General features: G+C 38.6%; 1 pseudogene; it reads left to right on the forward strand.

The window, feature by feature from the left end:
• The first annotated feature begins 2,716 nt into the window (after positions 1–2,716).
• On the forward strand, positions 2,717–4,218 carry LOC142234600 (tubulin alpha-1 chain-like; annotated as a pseudogene).
• Positions 4,219–14,679: the final 10,461 nt, after the last annotated feature.

Raw genomic sequence — 14,679 nt, forward strand, 5'->3', positions numbered from 1 at the left:
TGTTTTCTTAATTCCATAAAAACGTTCGACCAAAGATGCTAAATCACCAAAATAAGTATTAGCCTATATTTGAATCATTTTTATACTCTGCGCCACACTGTGGAACAGGGTATTATAAGTTAGTGCATATGTTTGTAACACCCAGAAGGAGACGAGATAGACATATGGTGTCTTTGGCAATAATGCTCAGGGTGGGCTCTTGAGTCGATATAGCGATGTCCGTCTGTCCGTGAACACATTTTTGTAATCAAAGTCTAGGTCGACTTCAAATTTGGCACAAGTATGTGTTTTGGCTCAGAATAGATCCCTATTGATTTTGGAAGAAATCGGTTCAGATTTAGATATAGCTCCCATATATATATTTCGCCCGATATGTACTTATATGGCCCCAGAAGCCAGAGTTTTACCCCAATTTGCTTAAAATTTTGCACAAGAAGAACAATTAGTACTAGAGTCAAGTGTGCCAAATTTTATTGAAATCGGTTCATATTTAGATATAGCTCCCATATATATCTTTCGCCCGATATGGACTAATACGGTCCCAGAAGCTAGAGTTTTACCCCAATTTGGTTGAAATTTTGCACTAGGAGTACAATTAGTAGTGTACTCAAGTATGCCAAATTTTATTGAAATCGGTTCAGATTTATATATAGCTCCCATATAAAGGGCGATTTGTTAAGAGCTTGATAACTTTAAAAAAAAAAAAACGCATAAAATTTGCAAAATCTCATCGGTTCTTTATTTGAAACGTTAGATTGGTCCATGACATTTACTTTTTGAAGATAATTTCATTTAAATGTTGACCGCGGCTGCGTCTTAGGTGGTCCATTCGGAAAGTCCAATTTTGGGCAACTTTTTCGAGCATTTCGGCCGGAATAGCCCGAATTTCTTCGGAAATGTTGTCTTCCAAAGCTGGAATAGTTGCTGGCTTATTTCTGTAGACTTTAGACTTGACGTAGCCCCACAAAAAATAGTCTAAAGGCGTCAAATCGCATGATCTTGGTGGCCAACTTACCGGTCCATTTCTTGAGATGAATTGTTCTCCGAAGTTTTCCCTCAAAATGGCCATAGAATCGCGAGCTGTGTGGCATGTAGCGCCATCTTGTTGAAACCACATGTCAACCAAGTTCAGTTCTTCCATTTTTGGCAACAAAAAGTTTGTTAGCATCGAACGATAGCGATCGCCATTCACCGTAACGTTGCGTCCAACAGCATCTTTGAAAAAATACGGTCCAATGATTCCACCAGCGTACAAACCACACCAAACAGTGCATTTTTCGGGATGCATGGGCAGTTCTTGAACGGCTTCTGGTTGCTCTTCACTCCAAATGCGGCAATTTTGCTTATTTACGTAGCCATTCAACCAGAAATGAGCCTCATCGCTGAACAAAATTTGTCGATAAAAAAGCGGATTTCCTGCCAACTTTTCTAGGGCCCATTCACTGAAAATTCGACGTTGTGGCTCGTTAGTAAGTCTATTCATGATGAAATGTCAAAGCATACTGAGCATCTTTCTCTTTGACACCATGTCTGAAATCCCACGTGATCTGTCAAATACTAATGCATGAAAATCCTAACCTCAAAAGAATCACCCTTTATTTCTTTGCGAACTTTGACAGTTTTATGTGCTTGAAAATATCTGCTACCTTTCCCCTTCCTTTTGCCGTACAAAACTTCTGTCCCGGAAGCTGCTTGTAGTCGGCTTTGACGTAGGTTTCGTCGTCCATTACCACGCAGTCAAACTTCGTCAGCATCGTCGTGTACAGCCTCCGGGATCGCGCTTTGGCCGTCGTATTTTGTTTATCACCGCGATTTGGAGTCACTACCTTCTTGTAAGTCGATAGTCCGGCTCGTTTTTTGGCTCGATGCACGGTTGTAGACGATACACCCAGCTTATTTGCGGCATCTCGGAGAGAGAGGTTAGGGTTTCGCTTGAAACTACCGGAAACTCTCTTTGTCGTCTCAGCGGCTTCCGGTTTTCGATTTCCCCCCGATCCAGACTTCCTGGCTGTCGACAAACGTTCCCCAAGCACTTTAGTTACATTTGTAACGGTTGATTTGACAACTTTTAGCGATTTTGCCAGCTTTGCGTGCGAGTAGCTCGGATTTTCGCGATGCGCGAGCAAAATTTTGATACGCTGCTCTTCTTGCTTGGACGGCATTTTGACAACTGAAGAGTGAATTCCAAAATCAAGATAGGAGCAACATTCTACACACACACCTTCAAAATGAGGGGTGTTCAGGTTTTTTAAATGCAAAATTGAAAGAAATACGTCAAGTTTATATTGACCAAATTTTGACCGTATCATCCTTTAACATTGTGTTCCACCCTTTTACTAACATTGTGTTCCACCCTAGTGCATTAGCCGACTTAAATTTTGAGTCTGTAGATTTTGTAGAAGTCTATCAAATTCTGTCCAGATCGAGTGATATTTAAATGTATGTATGTGGGACAAACCCATATATATAGCCCCCAACATATTTGATGGATGTGATGTGGTATCGAAAATTTAGATCTACAAAGTGGTGCAGGGTATAATATAGTCGTCCCCGCCCGACGTTAGACTTTCGTTACTTGTTTTATCATAAATCTAAAAATTTTTTAAATCAAAAATGTTTTTCTTTACTTTGAGGAAAATTTGCCTTAACGGCAAATGGGCGCATTTGAAGTAATATTTCATTCGTCATTCGATTCGATAAAATTCCATTCGTCATTCGATATCAAAGTTTGGAAAGCTTCATAGCCGTCTGCACCGAACTTACGTCAATACAACAACAAATTTTTATATACTCTTGTCTGGTTTGTTAAAAACTAAATTTCAACATGCGTGAATGTATCTCTATCCATGTCGGTCAAGCTGGTGTCCAAATTGGTAACGCCTGCTGGGAATTATACTGCTTGGAACATGGCATCCAGCCTGATGGTCAAAAGCCTTCTGATAAGACTGTCGGTGGTGGTAATGATTCTTTCAATACCTTCTTCAGGGAAACTGGCACTGGCAAACACGATCCCCATTTTGTCTTCGTAGATTTGGAACCCACTGTTGTAGATGAAGTATGTACTGGTACCTACCGCCAATTGTTCCACCCTGAACAATTGATTACTGGCAAGGAAGACGTTGCCAACAACTACGCCCGTGGTCATTACACAATTGTCAAGGAAATTGTCGATTTGGTTCTTGACCGTATCCGCAAGTTGGCCGATCAATGTACTGGTCTCCAAGGTTTCCTCATCTTCCTCTTTTTCGATGGTGGTACCGGTTCCAGTTTCACTTCCTTGTTGATGGAACGTTTGTCTGTCGATTATGGCAAAAAATCCAAATTGGAATTTGCCATCTACCCCGCTCCCCAAGTATCGACTGCTGTGGTTGAGCCCTATAACTCCATCTTGACCACCCACACTACTTTGGAACATTCCAACTGCGCCTTCATGGTCGACAATGAAGCCAACTACGATATTTGCCGTCGTAACTTGGACATTGAACGCCCCGCTTACACCAACTTGAATCGTTTGATCGGTCAAATTATTTCTTCCATCACAGCCTCGTTGCGTTTCGATGGTGCCCTCAATGTCGATTTGACTGAATTCCAGACTAACTTGGTGCCCTACCCACGTATCCATTTCCCCTTGATCACCTATGCCCCCGTAACTTCGGCCGAGAAAGCTTACTACGAACAATTGTCCGTTGCCGAAATCACCAATGCCTGCTTCGAACCAGCCAACCAGATGGTCAAATGCGATCCTACTGCATGTTGTACCGTGGTGATGTTGTGCCCAAGGATGTCAATGCCGCCATTGCCACCAACAAGACCAAGCGCACCATTCAATTCGTTGACTGGTGTCCCACTGGTTTCAAGGTCGGTATTAACTACCAACCACCCACTGTTGTGCCTGGTGGTGATACAACGTGCCGTCTGCATGTTGTCCAACACAACCGCCATTGCTGAGGCTTGGGCTCGTCTCGATCATAAGTTCGATTTGATGTACGCCAAGCGTGCTTTCGTGCCATTGGTACGTCGGTGAGGGTATGGAAGAAGGTGAATTCTCTGAGGCCCTTGAAGATTTGGCTGCCCTCGAGAAGTATTACGAAGAAGTCGGTATAGACTCTGGAGATGGCGAAGGTGAGGGTGCCGAAGAATATTAAGCAAACAACATTGCCGCCCCCACAAAGAAGAAGTTAATTGAAGATTCTAACCTTTTCCGGAAAACTACTTCCAAAAAAAAAAAAAACATTTAAAAACTTTGACAAATCATTATTTGATAAATTTAAAAAAAGAAAAGAATGCAAAACAAGTAAATACGGTCGTAAGTTCGGCCAGGCCGAATCTTATGTACCCTCCACCATGGATTGCGTAGAAACTTCTACCAGTATTGTAATATGGGGGTCGCTTATGTGGGGGATATATACAATTATGAACTTGATATGGACCAATTTTTGTGTGATTGGGCATCGATTTATCTGAGGGCTGTATAACTATAGACCGATATGGACCTAGTTAGGCATGGTTGTTAACGGCCATATACTAGCACAATGTACCAAATTTCAACTGACTCGGATGAAATTTGCTCCTCCAAGAGGCTCCAAAACCAAATCTTGCGATCGGTTTATATGGGGGCTATATATGATTATGGACTGATATGGACCATTTTTGGCATGGCTGTTAAATATCATATACTACCACCACGTACCAAATTTTAACCAGATCGGATGAATTTTGCTTCTCCATAAGCACCGGAGGTCAAATCTGGGGATCGGTTTATATGGAAGCTATATATAATTATGGATTGATTTGAACCAATTCCTGCATGGTTGTTGGATACAATATACTAACATCAAGTACCAAATTTCAACCGAATCGGATGAATTTTGCTCTTCCAAGAGGCTCCGGAGGTCAAATCTAGGGATCGGTTTATATGGGGCCTATATATAATTATGGACCGATGTGGACCAATTTTTGCATGGTTGTTAGAGACTATATACCAACACCATGTACCAAATTTCAGCCCGATCGGATGAAATTTGCTTCTCTTAGAGCAATCGCAAGCCATATACGTAAAAGTGAACCGATATGGCCCATTTGCAATACCATCCGACCTACATCAATAACAACTATTTGTGCCAAATCGATAGCTTGTTTCGTTCGGAAGTTAGCGTCATTTCAACAGACGGACGGACGGACATGCTCAGATCGACTCAGAATTTCACCACGACCCAGAATATTTATACTTTATGGGGTCTTAGAGCAATATTTCGATGTGTTACAAACGGAATGACAAAGTTAGTATTCCCCATCCTATGGTGTAGGGTATAAAAAGTCGGAAATCTAAACTAGCACAACGGTAACACTGCTGTGAGAACATCAACGCCGCATTCACTCGCTTATTACCTACAGGTCGGGAGCCACAGTGGTGCAATGGTTAGTATGCCCGCCTTGCGTACACAAGGTCGTGGGTTCGATTCCTGCTTCGACCGAACACCAAAAAGTTTTTTCAGCGGTGGATTATCCCACCTCCGTAATGCTGGTGACATTTCTGAGGGTTTCAAAGCTTCTCTAAGTGGTTTCACTGCAATGTGGAACGCCGTTCGGACTCGGCTTTAAAAAGGAGGTCCCTTGTCATTGAGCTTAACATGGAATCGGGCAGCACTCAGTGATAAGAGAGAAGTTCACCAATGTGGTAGCACAATGGACTGAATAGTCTAAGTGAGCGCCTGATACATCGGGTTGCCACCTATAACAGATTATAACAGATACTTCAAAGTAAAAAAAAATCCTCAAAATAAGTCTTAGGCTATATTTGAAGCGTTTTTATCTTAAATATTAAGTTTAAATTAATTTAATAACAAAAATGTTTTTCTTTACTATAAAAAAAAATTTTGCTTTATTTCAAAGACATACGAGTTTAACCGAGATATACAGATTTTCAAAATATTATAAACTTATTTTCTTTAATTAAAATTGCATTATTTTAAAAGAATTTGCCATTAAAATTGTGTAAATTGCACATCCTAAAGTTTACGTTGCCTAATCTTCAATACTACGTAAATATTCTTTTCAGTATATAATGTATAAAACCTGTGACTTCTGTAATGTTAAAGAAATCCTATCGGCGAAATAACCATAATTTACCATTTCACAAATAAATCTCAATTTATTGGAAAATTTTCCAAATATTATCCTTCAGATTTGTACTCCAAATAATAACGTTAATTTGATTACTCCAATCCCATAAAATGTCTGCCTTCTGGGTTTTTCTAAAAGATTTTCCAAGGAAATTTAAAATTTTTTATACTAAATAATTATTTTAATTACATTTCAATTTGTTGTTTTCCTTGAGTCATGGAGATATTTGGCTCTTGAAGTGTCAGTCAGCATCGATATCCGCCAACTACGTCAACCAAGCGGAAAACAAGTTTTACCTCTTTTCGTCCCACTCTCTCTGGAGTAAGATGGTAAAATTTCTTGTGAAATTTAATTATTGAAAAATAAAAAAAAATCTCTCACTAAGATATGAGCCAAGGATTAAAGTTTATTTTGGTTCTAGGCCAAAAAATCCATTCAAAGATTTCCAAAACAATGAGTTTTTGTTTCCATTAGGCATTGTTAGTGAAACCCTTTTAAATACTCACCCCACACCATTTATTTGCTCCATAAGCCATACATAAATCTCCTCTCTGGTTCACAATGGAATTCACACTCTTGCATTTGGATGGAAATAAGAGAAAATCTATTTGAGTTTGTTAGTATGTAAATGTAGACATTTGTTTGTTTCTATGAGCCTGTGTGTGAGTGTTTGTTTGTGTTGAAGTCGAACTTAGCGTCATTGTGAGTGAATTATTTATTTGCATTTGCAACATTGCGAACATTTTTGTTATTTGTTGCTTTGCAAAATACTGCTACCGATATCGCAAGCACTTTTGCTGCTGCTGTTGCTACTGTTGCTGTGCTACTCCCCCCAATGGTAAGGCTGTTGACGTTACTCTCCCTCCGTACAAGAGAATAATGTCGAATGAAAGAATAAGTTTTATTTTTGTTTAAGCGACTTGTGTGCTACTGTTGAAAGTGAATAATGCGGATGATAATGTGACAAGACAACCAACAACAACAACAACAATAGTAGCTATAGCAATAGCACTTGTGTGATTATAAAACTCTTGAAATGAGAAAGGGTTCACACTCTTAGTGTTGGCTGGGGTATATTGGGAGAAATGCAGTTTGGTCGAATCGTCTCCTCGGGTAGATTGGTATGATATGGCATTGAAAAAGAACTTTTCAGCATGAAACTTTAAGACCCATTTTTTTGTTGCTTGCTTTGTGAAGGGCTCACTTTGCTGACTAGCGAATATTCTGAAGTCACCTATACCTTGCATGGAGGCATTAAGTAGCCTTGACTGTAAGGTAATTTGCCCATTTCGCGATATATCAGTAGTGAATTGGAAACAAAAGATAAACCAGTTATGGACTCTGCTATGGTACTATTCATGCATAAGGTGAAATAAGAGAGAAAACATCATTTACGAGGCTACATTTCAGAAGCAGATTTGCAAGTAAGAAAAGTAGAAAGTCAGGTCGGCCTAGCTATAACATAAATCTATGTATTCTACACTCAAAAACCAGTGAACCCATCACGAAGGAATATTTTGGTTAATTATAGAAAAGATTAATTTTAGAACATTTTAACTAAACTATAAACGCAGATGTCACGTGTATACCATATGAAGTTAATGAGGGGGCAATATTGGTAAAATTTACTAATTTTAAGAAATTCTGAACTATTTTGTGGGAGTCACGAATTTAGTAAATCTGTATTCATAAGCGTAAGAAGGCCTCTGGGGAGGGGGCTTAGACCCCCCCACAAAAAATTTAGCCCCCCCCAGAATTTGAAAATCTATTTACGATTTTACATTTTTATAAAAATTAAACAAGTATATACAACCGCACAAAGTTCCGCTAAAGGCTTTCATGCTCAATCGAATTACTTGGGTTGTGGTAGCAGTTGCCGATGGCAATGTTTGAAGTCTGATATTTATGAAATACAGCTGTGATTGAACTTATGGTTTAGTTGAATAACTAAGAGCCTGTTTCTGTATGTCGAACGAGTTCAATCGATCGACTGAAATGCATAGAAACAGCTGTGTTTTGGTTATAACATAGACCAAGGAAGGTATAGACAACGAAAGTGAATTCACAGCGCTGTAGTTTGTCTGCACACCGTAGATGGCTCTTTTTCGTCTGCAATTGAGTGATTTTTAAATTTGGCTTTAATTTGTTTTCTTTCGTTTGTTCTTTTGATGAAACACCAAATATTGGAAAAACATGTAAAACTCTATACATCCTCTTTTTTAATGCAAATTGACTGATTTGTACGGTAATTCTCGTTTTCCAAAAAGAAATTGAGTCACTTGACTGCGCAATTGAGTGGAATGATTGCGCACTGCAAATAAACAAAACCATGGTGAATTATCAAGGTATGTCTCTATATTTTCTTGGTCTATGGTTATAAATTCAGCTGTTTGTTTCCATTTTAATCGATCCACAGAGCTCATTCGACATACAGAAACAGGCTGTAAAGCTCCTTTATTATATTGTTTAGTCTGGTTTAGTCATCTTAAGTAAAAAATAGTAATTGGTATTAAAACTATTCTTTCATAAATTAATATCTTAATAATGCTGCAAAAAAGCGTCGCCAGAAAAGAAGTGAAAATTTTCTTTTTGGGTCCGGAAGTGGTGCAAAATTGGCGGAGAAGCGATGAATGTAATAGGATCTCGTCATTGAACGAATGTCCACCGTTTCAACAGCCGTTATAAAGGGTGATTTGTTAAGAGCTTGATAACTTTTAAAAAAAAAAAAACGCATAAAATTTGCAGAATCTCATCGGTTCTTTATTTGAAACGTTAGATTGGTCCATGACATTTACTTTTTGAAGATAATTTCATTTAAATGTTGACCGCGGCTGCGTCTTAGGTGGTCCATTCGGAAAGTCCAATTTTGGGCAACTTTTTCGAGCATTTCGGCCGGAATAGCCCGAATTTCTTCGGAAATGTTGTCTTCCAAAGCTGGAATAGTTGCTGGCTTATTTCTGTAGACTTTAGACTTGACGTAGCCCCACAAAAAATAGTCTAAAGGCGTCAAATCGCATGATCTTGGTGGCCAACTTACCGGTCCATTTCTTGAGATGAATTGTTCTCCGAAGTTTTCCCTCAAAATGGCCATAGAATCGCGAGCTGTGTGGCATGTAGCGCCATCTTGTTGAAACCACATGTCAACCAAGTTCAGTTCTTCCATTTTTGGCAACAAAAAGTTTGTTAGCATCGAACGATAGCGATCGCCATTCACCGTAACGTTGCGTCCAACAGCATCTTTGAAAAAATACGGTCCAATGATTCCACCAGCGTACAAACCACACCAAACAGTGCATTTTTCGGGATGCATGGGCAGTTCTTGAACGGCTTCTGGTTGCTCTTCACTCCAAATGCGGCAATTTTGCTTATTTACGTAGCCATTCAACCAGAAATGAGCCTCATCGCTGAACAAAATTTGTCGATAAAAAAGCGGATTTTCTGCCAACTTTTCTAGGGCCCATTCACTGAAAATTCGACGTTGTGGCAGATCGTTCGTCTATTCATGATGAAATGTCAAAGCATACTGAGCATCTTTCTCTTTGACACCATGTCTGAAATCCCACGTGATCTGTCAAATACTAATGCATGAAAATCCTAACCTCAAAAGAATCACCCTTTATATAAATTTGCATCACTTCTTACGGTGTGATCCGAATTCAGAGTTTTGAATGTGAATTAAAAAATTGTGTGATATTTTCCCAAATAAATAATTTTTATACCCTCCATCATAGGATGGGCGTATATTAACTTTGTCATTCCGTTTGTAACATATCGAAATATTGCTCTAAGACCCCATAAAGTATATATATTCTGGGTCGTGGTGAAATTCTGAGTCGATCTAAGCATGTCCGTCCGTCCGTCCGTCCGTCCGTCTGTTGAAATCACGCTAACTTCCGAACGAAACAAGCTATCGACTTGAAACTTGGCACAAGTAGTTGTTATCGATGTAGGTCGGATGGTATTGAAAATGGGCCATATCGGTTCACTTTTACGTATAGCCCCCATATAAAGGGACCCTCAGATTTGGCTTGTGGAGCCTCTAACAGAAGCAAATTTCATCCGATCCGGCTGAAATTTGGTACATGGTGTTGGTATATGGTCTCTAACAACCATGCAAAAATTGGTCCACATCGGTCCATAATTATATATAGCCGCCATATAAACCGATCCCCAGATTTGGCTTGCGGAGCATAAAAGAGAAACAAATTTCATCCGATCCGGCTGAAATTTGGTACATGGTATTGGTATATGGTCTCTAACAACCATGCAAAAATTGGTCCATATCGGTTCATAATTATATATAGCCTCCATATAAACCGATCCCCCGATTTGGCTTGCGGAGCCTCTAAGAGAAGCAAATTTAATCCGAACCGGCTGAAATTTGGTACATGGTGTTAGTATATGTTCTCTAATGACCATGCAAAAATTGGTCCACATCGGCCCATAATTATATATAGCCCCCATATAGGCCGATCCCCAGATTTGACCTCCGGAGCCTCTTAGAGGAGCAAAATTCATCCGATCCGGTTGAAATTTGGTACGTGGTGTTAGTATATGGTATCCAACAACCATGCAGGAATTGGTCCATATCGGTCCATAATTATATATAGCCCCCATATAAATCGATCCCCAGATTTGGCTTGCGGAGCCTCTAAGAGAACAAATTTCATCCGATCCGGTTGAAATTTGGTACGTGGTGTCAGCACATGATAACGGTTCATAATCATGGTTGCCACTCGAGCCAAAAATAATCTACCAAAATTTTATTTCTATAGAAAATTTTATTAAAATTTTATTTCTATAGAAAATTTTTATTAAAATTTTATTTCTATAGAAAATCTTGTCAAAATTTTATTTCTATAGAAAATTTTGTCAAAATTTTATTTCTATAGAAAATTTTGTCAAAATTTTATTTCTATAGAAAATTTTGTCAAAATTGTATTTCTATAGAAATTTTTTTCCAAATTTTATTTCTATAGATTTTTTTCCAAATTTTACTTCTATAGAAAATGTTGTCAAAATTTTATTTCTATAGAAAATCTTGTCAAAATTTTATTTCTATAGAAAATTTAGTCAAAATTTTATTTCTATAGAAAATTTAGTCAAAATTTTATTTCTATAGAAAATTTTGTTAAAATATTATTTCTATAGAAAAGTTTGTTAAAATTTTATTTCTGTAGACAATTTTGTCAAAATTTTCTTTCTATAGAAAATTTTGTGAAAATTTAATTTCTATAGAAAATTTTGTTAAAATTTTTTTACGTCTATAGAAAATTTTGTCAAACTGAATTATATACGTATTTGATCGATCTTTTTTGATTTAATATAACCACGTTTGGACTTACATACAATTTAGAAGACGGTGTTAGGAGGTTTTAAGATACCTTGCCATCGGCAAGCGTTACCGCAACTTAAGTAATTCGATTGAGGATGACAGTGTTTAGAAGAAGTTTTTACGCAATCCATGGTGGAGGGTGCATAAGCTTCGGCCTGGCCGAACTTACGGCCGTACATACTTGTTTTAGTTTCACAGTATATTGGACATACATTGCAGCTACATCAGATCATATATAGCAGATTTAATATCATTTGCGAAACGGATGTTAACAAAGCTCTCGGCACACTAACATAAAGAAGTCAAATCTGGGGTCTATGGCTTAATATGGACGAATTGAATTAATTGTTGTGTCATTACTTTAGGGCAAAGGCCGACATTAGGTAACGAATTTCTTGCTGAATCAATCAAGATCACCCAAAGAAGGAATATGATCACCTCAAACATATTTCAAGAGCACCATGTTACTTTTTCACGGCGATCATGTAGCATTTTTGTCACAAAAATTTTATTTTCTCGTCAAACATAACATGCTTTCCGACATCAGATACATAATTTGCGAGAAAATAACATGGTGTCGACAAACATTTTGCTCTTGAAACATGGTTGGGGTTATCATATTCCTTCTCTGCGTGAAATAAAATCAGGAGATCGGCAATATGAAAGCTATCTAATTTTTAATTTCAGTTCGATACACCCATAGAAAAAATCATGACAAATCAGAACAGACACGTTTCAAAACGATCCGTTCGTGAAAGTGAATCCACTCACATGTGGTGTCAAACGCAGAACAGACACCATGCATTGTCAAAACAACAACCAGTGTTCATGATTAGAAAACGTAATGGTTACGAATTTATAAAAAAAATCCGCCACCGTGACTCGATCCTGGGTTGTCTGTCATTGCACCACCGACGGAGTTGACTATATTTCACAACTTTTCTTGGCCGAAGCCGTGGCCAAAAACGAGCCATCGTGGTGCAATGGTTAGCATGCCCGCCTTGCACAAGGTCGTGGGTTCGATGCCTGCTTCGACCGAACACCAAAAAGTTTTTTAGCGGTGGATTTTCCCACCTCAGTAATGCTGGTGACATTTCTGAGCGTTTCAAATTTTCTCTAGGTGGTTTCATTGCAGTGTGCAACGCCGTTCGGACTCGGCTATAAAAACGGAGGTCCCTTGTCATTGAGCTTAACATGGAATCAGGCAGCACTCCGTGATAAGAGAGAAGTTCACCAATGTGGCATCACAATGGACTGAATAGTCTAAGTGAGCGCCTGATACATCGGGTTGCCACCTAACCTAACCTTGGCCAAAACCGAAAACCGTTCATGAAATCATGAATCGTGAACATTCTTTTTTGATATTTCAGGAACGTTTCCGTTTCATTTTGTTACCCTCCGTTCACGATTTTTGAACGCAAGTTTTTTCTATTAGTGTATGGATCAATTTATGTGTGGTTGTTTTGCGAGAGGTGTGAAATACTTTGCACGGCAGAAAATTGTTATTACCCACGATTACGCGTAAAATTTTTTATGTGACTTACTAGTGAAAGTTGTTTATCCAGGCATTTTGACGCCCGCAAGAAAGTCGTAACTCACGAAAACTCAGGGCATTCACATCCATTCTTGTGACTCTTAAAAAATTGTCTTACTCAAGAAAAAGATCGTGACTCACCATTGGGGCTATGATACATTTGAAATCCTGGAATTGCTCCCAAAAAATTATTAAAATTTTGACATCATAAATGCGGGTAAATTGTAAGCGAATTCAACTCATAAGGGCTTTTGCTATCAGCGTGACTCACGTAATTTTTCGTGAGCCAAGAAAATTTCGTGACACACCCCTATTGCTTATGGGTGATTACCAAAATAGCGTACCGAATTTATAGAAGTCAATTCTGGTTATCGGTCTATATGGGGCTCTATCCATATTAATGGAGGCCGATATACCCCGGCGGCCTATAGCAGTTAGAAGTCTTTGTTCCAAGCTTTAATTCGTTGAGGATTTCAACGGATGGACTGACCGACGTGGCTAAATCGACTTAAAATGTCATTACGAGTAAGAATATGTAAATTTTATAGGGCCTTAGACTTATATTTCTATGCGTTACACACAGAATAACAGAGTAACCTCCATTCTAAGGTGGTCGGGTATAAAAATATTCTTAGTTGCAGAAATTTATCCTGACCAATTTCCCGCCTTGGCTTATCTCATGTCGTTTACTTGGATTTCCAAATATATTACTTACGCCACCGTTAACATCCTGGTGTATACAAAGAGAGTGTGTGAGAGAGAGAGAGTTGTCTTAATCAACAGCAACATAGATTACCAAAAAAAAAGCAGGAACATCTTCAGTTCAGTTAATGCTTTATTGAGTGTAATGCAGTGATGCCTGTTCACAGGCCATCTTGCACATCCTCTATCGTGCAACTTCAGTTCCTGTTTTATTTTCTTCTTGGGTCTGTTTCAAGGAGAAATCTTGAAGTTGAATGCGATCATGAAAGCAATAAATTCTTTAAGCAGTCAAGTGCATCCAGAAATGACTGAATGCATTGACTTGGTGAGCGTGTGTTAAGGGTGACATTGCCAGCTTCCACCACCCTTCTTGGGTGGAGGAGGGGTACGGATTGCCTGGAGGAATAAATCTTCGGGTTCAGTGCTTTGATGTTTTTGGCCAATAAGTTTTATTTTCCATTTTTAGTTATCTGTTGTTCCTCTACAAGAATTAGGGGCTATAGCCCATGAGAGATATGCGAAGAAATAGGCAGACAGGCACACGATTTTCAACTTTAACCGGAAATGGCCAAAAAGCTTTCCTCTTCGGACTGCCTGTCTACTAGCCTGTTTGGCTGCCATTCACTAATAGCTGTACTTGACTATACAATTTCGTTGTATTTAAGATTTACATTTTTCTTGTTGTTGTTGTTGCTTTGGTTTAGGTCTTGTTGCGCTCATCCTTATCTTGAGAGTTTCTAGAGCAATGGTGTTGTACTAAAACGTTGGCATTTGGACTATTATAAGGACAGTGTTGTGAAAGCATTTCAAAAGTAAATTTTTTGAAAAGTAAATTCGGGAAATTTTTCTTTTATTTTTGTTGTGTCTAGAAGTCCAGGAAATCAAAATTGGAAATTGGTCCATATGGCGACTATGGCAAACCATGGACTGATATTCACCATATGTAATCGGCAGATTGGTCTATATGAGAGTTTTTTTCTATACC

This window comes from Haematobia irritans, chromosome 4 (assembly GCF_050003625.1).
Source record: "Haematobia irritans isolate KBUSLIRL chromosome 4, ASM5000362v1, whole genome shotgun sequence".
In the NCBI taxonomy this organism is placed as follows: domain Eukaryota; kingdom Metazoa; phylum Arthropoda; class Insecta; order Diptera; family Muscidae; genus Haematobia; species Haematobia irritans.